Genomic DNA, 6683 nt, shown 5'->3' with positions numbered 1-6683 from the left:
GGTCGAGGGGGGGGAGGGGAAGGGGGGCGGGTATTGATTCCCGTAGGATGCGCGGGGTCCCGGGGTGGAATGTGGGTTCTCGGGCAGCACTCTGCAGGTCATCAGGGGAGGGGGAGGGGGCAGAGCTGTGGGATCCCGGGGGCAGAGCTGTGGGATCCCGGGGATCGCAGGCTCCCATCAGACCCAGAGCCGCTCCCCGATGGCCGCGGACGCTGCCGGAGCTGTCCAGGGTTCTGAACGCGCGCCCCGACCGCACCCTTTGCTCCCACCCCGGCTCTGCGCGGGGCTCGAGGCTGCTGGTTATGCCCGTTCACCTTCCCACCCCCTGCCCCCACCTCCCCACGCAGTGCTGCTCCGCCTGCCCCACGCGTGTTACCTTCGTCTCCAGGGCAGTGGGGTGGGGAGGCAGCGAGGTCTGCTTGGGGAAGGGGTACACTGGTGCAATCCCACATCAAAACCCTGGGACTCAAGGCTGGCTTCTGCCCCAACCCCCACAGGGACAGCCTGAACCTCATCTCTTGTTTGTCCCCACCTGGGCACAGCGGACCTCAATAGTCCCCTCTGCAGCACAGCTGGGAGCTGCGGTGTAGGGAGCGCAGGAGCTGAACCCAACTGGCCCTGCCTGCGCTCCCACTCTCGGCTTGCTTTGTACACAGCAGCTGGGATGGTGGAAAGCTTTTGATGGAAAGCTTTGGGTTTTCTCTGGCAAAACAGAAAAGAACCTCTGTGCACACACATCTGGAGCCCCTGGTGCTGAGGTGGGTGTCGGTGGGTATCACTCCCCACTGCTCACCCTGCAGGGCATTTCCCCACTCAGCTCCACAGCCCAGGTGCAGACATTTTCTTCCAACGCTTTCAAGTTACGACTGTCATGAGGAAATTCTGGCAGGCAACTTGACAATTATCTGCTGAGTCCCCGAGGAGCTGATCCGCCTCTCACTGATATTGAGGGGAAGTGTCTCCTTCCTTCTGGTGGGAGGTGTGTGGGATTGCAGGGCTGGGGGCCCACTGCTGTGCGTGCCAGCTGCTTCTCTGCCTCCCCCTTCTCTGCATCCCCCACTGCTGGGGCTCAGGATGCAGAACAGGACATGGATGGAGAGCTGTGGGGAGGTTTTGTGGTGGGGGCGTACAAAATAACACTGTGCTGTAGATGTCCAGCTGCACACCTTTGCTATTCCTTTCAAGCTAAAGGTCTCTGGTGGGGAAGTCTTCTTTTGAAGAGTTTGATTTTTGTGTCAGCAATTTCGTCCTCTGTTTCCTTCCAGCTTATGTCACCCGGAATATTTTACCGCTGCCACCAGCAGCCCACCACTCTAGCTTTTGAACGTGCCTGTGTTTGCAAACAAACACCTGGTGCGGAGCCTCTCCTGGCACAGCCGTGGTTCGGGGCAATATTGCACTAATGAGACATCTGCGCCGGGAGCAGCGTTGAGCTCCCCTGAGAGCAGCTCTGAGCTCTCACGCCCTTTGCTTTTCACCCATTCCCACTGCCAGGGATGGAGTGTGAGCTCCAGAGAGGCCATCTTAGGCGGGGGCATCGCTGCCTCGTGCCTGGGACTGAGCATTCTGACAGGGACCCTTGGGGGTGTTGTGGTCCTCTTGGTTTTATTTCTTCCCCCCCCCCCTCCCAGCTGCCTGCCTCCCGTATTTTGTGTTTTGTGTTTCTGTAGTGAGTCTGTACAAAAGGCTCAGGAAATCTGCCAGATTGCCCAAATCAGCTCCTGAAAACAACTATATATAGTAACCATAAGTCACATGAGCTCGGCGCGCATAGATTAGCATTTACCTTTCCCGAGTAACGAGGGTATTGTCTGGTACTTGTTGATACCATCAGTTTTGACTAAAGAAAGACAACCCCGATAGAAAGGGACCGGTTCTGACAGAGTACAAATGAGAGTGAAAAGCCCTGGCTCTGCTCCCGCTGCTCTGATTGTATCTGTGTATTAAGTGAAATCTATAGACGTGATCCGATCTCTTGTACGTATCCAAAAATAAACACATTGTGTCCCGAGGAGAGAAGGAGCTGTAAGCCACTGTCTGTGACTGGAGCTGGATGAAAGCACGTTTGCTTCCATCTGCTTCTTCCCCAGGAGCCCCGCTGGGCTGTGTGATGCCAGAGCCCAAGCCCTGCAAGGCAGCTGCAATGTGAGGTAAACCAGCACCAACCCGGAGCTCAGGGTATGGCCACGGGAACCAGCAACCTGCTCTATAGATCTATGGCTGCGAAGCCCGTATGCTATCGGTACGTTGATCCATATGCAGAACATTGAAGCCTGCAAGTGCTGCATGTGTGTAGATAAAACTGGAGGTATTTATGCTAATGCAACTCTTTCTATAGCCCCTCTTTTGCATGACAATTCCGAAATGCTTTATGAGATCCCGCAGTACCCTTCTAGGGCAGGCTTGTCTTAATCCCATTTTGCAGACTTTCGGGCTTATGCTTTCAGACACGCTGAAAGCACGCAGCCCATCCTTGCTGTTAGAGTCATAAAATCTGTCTGTTTTCTGAGCAGAACTCACCCTTCACCCCTCAGTCCACAGAGCTGTGGCTCAGCTGAGGGCACTGGTCCCATTGGGGTGCTTCAGCCAGAGGCGGCACAGAGTGGTCCCACGAGCTAGGGGAGTTGAGCATTGGGGCAGCACCCACAGCACAATGCTGGAAGCTGAAAAGTCTACATCCCCCCACCCCAATCGTGCTCAAATCAGAGCCAAAGCCCTCTGTGGGACAAGGGATGGGTCCCAGGAGGGCACTGCTGCTGCTGTCGGTGCTATGGCAACACGTGCTGATGGAAAACCCAAGGGATGGTGCAACCAGGAGCTCGATATTTTCCAGAGGTTTGTAAATAGTGGCACAAAGCAGGCTTGGTGCAAGGTGGTGACAATGAGGTGAGTTCCCACTCAGCGTCCTGGAGGGGTGACCAACCCCATTGGAGCACTGAGCCAGGAGCTTCACTCCCGGCAGCAGCCCCGTCGACGCTGATGGCTCAGGAGTTGCAGCCCGAGCCAACCTGCTGCAATTTCAGATTCTCTTTTTCCTTTATTCCAAATGGAACCACGATTCCTCTCTCGTGCTGGGACTGGGTTTCAGCGCCATCCATCACGCGGCATTTTCTCATTTATTTCCCATCTACCTATTTTGTCATTTAGGACAAAGCGTTGTTGTGTTAACACGGCTCTCATTTGTCACATTGGAGCCGCTGGTGCAACTCCAATCCTCTCGGCAAATTGATCGCGGCGAAATTTATGCTTTGCAGATGGGCCGAGCCCTAATAGGAACATCAGTTTGCGGCGGCGTTAGTGGCGGAACCGACGGTTTTATCTGAACTCTGTTTCAGTGCACACTGCAGGCGCCAAGAAAATATTGTACGAAACAGTAAAATAGAAACGGCAGCCGTGCTACGGAAATATGTTCAGCCTCGAACTCCAAATTAAAACAAAACCGGGTTTCTGTCAGTCAAAAAAAAAAAAAAAGAAGAAGAGATTTTGTCAACAGAGTTGTCTTGGCAACACTGGAACCGATCACCTCGCAGCCTGCCCGGTGTGGGGCACCAGGTGGGGCAGGGTGCAGGAGAATCACGGTGCTTTGATGGGTCATGGTGGCGTTTTGGTGGTACTGAGGTGACGGGGACACGGAGCGCACGGGATGCACAGACTGGACCAGGCTTCCTTTGGTTGTTTAATTCGCTATGGAGAGATGGTTTGGGTGGACACCAAGGGCAGTGGTTGTGTACGTGTGCAGGTCAAAGGGATTTGGGGCTGCCCAAAGGCAGGGGGCTTCAGCTCAGATTTGTGGTGATGAGCAAACACGTAAAAATTTGCCTTCCCTAAAGCAAAGCCCTGTGGCTGGGTGCTGCCATGGGGTTGTCGTGTGAGCAGCAAAACTATTCCATGATTCAATTCACACCTGGTGTAAATTGGGTTTGTCAGGAAGGTGCAGCAAATGCAGTGCAGTGCCCCAGGTCCCAGCAGTAGGGATGGGGTGGAGGACAGGGCTGTGGGTCTTGGCTGCAGCTGCGTGCGAACATCAGAAGGGCTGGAGGGAAGTGGAAGGAAGGGCCGTGCACACAGGTACGGCGTGGTCTGAGCACGCAGAAGGGCTGGCATGAGTGAGCTGCCTGCCAGTGAATCACTTTAATGCTCCATTTTCAGATGCACAAACATGCCGGTTTACAGTAACTGTGCATATGTTGCATCCCATTGCTCCTCATCAGAGTCGCTGACGCTCCACGGGTTGTAAAAATTAAACGGGCATAAATCCATCAGCCCTGGGGTTCTGCGTTGAGCGGCATAAATCCCACGAAAACTAATTAAATAAGACAATGGTGTCCATTTAAAGCTGGCACGTAGAAATGTGAGCCATTACCGCAGTGATGATTTACGAGAGATGAGACTTGAAATCACATTGTGAGGGCAGGGGCGTGCAGGGTGCCCACACCAGAGGCTCTGGGTCCATGCCGGCTCTGCCCAGCCCGCAGGTTGTGGCTGTGATGAGCAATGGATTGTGCTCAGGGAAGGAGATTTATTTCCCCTCCGCTTTGCTTTTTAAATCAAATCACCAATTAAGGCATGTGCTGGAGTTTGTTGCTTGGAATGTTATCTGGTGGTTCGGAATGCTTTTCTCTGTTGGCTTGCATAAGACTTTTGAGGCCCTGGAGCGTGTCCAGCGAAGGGACCCCAGCTGTGCAGGGTCTGGAGCACACGTCTTATGGGGAGCAGATGAGGGAGCTGGGATGGCTCAGTCTGGAGAAGAGGAGGCTCAGAGGAGACCTTATTGCTCTCTGCAACTCCTGAAAGGAGGCTGTGGTGGGGTAGAGTGGGGTACACTCCCAGATAGCAGCAATAGAATGAGAGAGAATGTTCTTAAGCTGTGCCAGAGGAGGCTCAGATTGGGTATTAGCAACAATTTCTTCTCCAAAAAAGTGGTGATGCAGTGGCTCAGGCTGCCTAAGGAGCAGGAGGGTCCGCCATCCCTGCAGGTGTTTAAGGAACGTGGAGACGTGTCACTGAGAGACACTGTCAGTGAGCATGGTGGGGTTGGGCTGGAGTCGAACTTGGGGATCCGAGGGGTCTTTTCCTACCTTAATGATTCCATGATTTGTTCCTTATGCAACTGCCCTTGAAGCTGCACTGTGCCCCTACACCTGCCATAGGGGTACGTGTGCTGCACCTATTGCACTGGTTAATGCCCACAAAATGAGGCACAGCTGCACAGGTGGATGTTGAGACTGGAGGGAGTTAATGCTTCGGTGATACTGCAATGAGATTCTGAAAGCTTGCAGCTCTGCAGCGCTTGCTGCCTTCTGGGAATTCAAGTTGGCTTCCTTTCCTTTATGCTTCAGAAGTTGAGGGAAACTGAGGCAGAGTCAGACAGCCCAGCAGGGGATGTGTAATGCACTGGGGGCACACAGCACCAGCCCCCCTCCAGGCTGAAATACATTTCTGTGCAAGTAGAGCTCAGTGACAACACTCACTGTGCTGATCTGAAGGACTGAGACGGCAGCTCTGAACACCCGACCTGACACACCTGCTGCTGCTGCCGGCTGCATCAATCAGGCTGCTAATGGTGCTTGGAGGCAGCGCTGAGCCCAGCAGCCCTCACCGCCAGCACAGCATCTCCCTGAGACATCGCATGGAGTCGGTGCTCTGGGGCTCATCTAAATCACGCCCCGTGGTAGAAAGGCAGCACTGAGCACAGAGGGCAGCGTGTTCTGGGGCCGTGGGGATTTATCCTTGCAGTGAATGCAGCGCTGGGCTCGTTGTGAGTATATTGCATGGGCTCTATATGCACTGTTGCAGCAGTGACTAACGCAGAGCAAGCACTGGGGCTGACCCCACGGCAGGGAGGCTGGTGGCCCTGCATTGAGTGCTGCTCACACAACTCTCAGAGCCATTTGTTCCTACATCGTGTTGGAAATGAATCCTGCACGGCTCAGACTTGCCCGGGATTTGGGGTCCTGATGACCTCCTCAGAGCTGGAGATGTGGGGCTGGGGATGTGGAGATGGGATGGAGAAGGAAGGAGTTGGTCCTTTGGGCACAGCTGGTGATGCTGAAGGTGCAAACATCCCCACTGTGGTGTCTCTGGGGATGAGGAGGATTCTGCCACATCAGTGCATTCAGTTTGCAGACCTAGTGCCCTCCGTTTCCTCCCCAAAATTCAGGTTTAGCAAGAAACACCATTTGCATCTCAGCTGGCTGCGAAACGCCACAGCACAGCTCCCGAGAGAAACATCTCCAGGGCACCTCAGAAATGCCAGAGGAACACAGAGTGGGTTTGGGAGCTGCCGTTAGCAGTGTGAGCACAAAGCCCCATTGGCAACCAATGACCCGTGGGCGCTGTGCAGTCATGCACAGAGCCCCCAGGAGTTGGGGCTGGCTTGCTACCAGTGCAGACAGCTTGTGGGGAGCTGTTGGGCTCGGGGGAGCCCCGCTTTGTACTTCAGTGCTAGAGTATGGGAAGAGGAGGAGCTAAGCTGCGATCCCATCAGGCAGGCTTAAAAACGCCTGTCAGTGCAAAGAGCTCAGTGAGAGCCCAGGTGAGAGGAGCTGACTGTACTTTCCTACCACCTCGCTTTGCTACTGGCTGCTGCCTTACCTCCTGGTGCATTGAAACGGGCTCAGTGGGAAGGTACCGATGGGCCAGATTGTGCCCTGGGCAGGGATATGGATCCCACTCCCCCGACA

At 54.5% G+C, this 6683-nt stretch overlaps 1 protein-coding gene across 1 annotated transcript in view; it reads left to right on the top strand.

Annotated features, from left to right (window-relative positions):
• Positions 1-6683, top strand: part of NOS1 (nitric oxide synthase 1) — a 57158-nt gene that overhangs the window by 14426 nt on the left and 36049 nt on the right. The window lies entirely within an intron of this gene.

Source organism: Lagopus leucura, unplaced genomic scaffold (genome assembly GCF_019238085.1).
Source record: "Lagopus leucura isolate 7727_CA_CO unplaced genomic scaffold, USGS_WTPT01 Super-Scaffold_100055, whole genome shotgun sequence".
NCBI lineage: Eukaryota > Metazoa > Chordata > Aves > Galliformes > Phasianidae > Lagopus > Lagopus leucura.
This window is presented reverse-complemented; position numbering and strand designations above follow the sequence as displayed.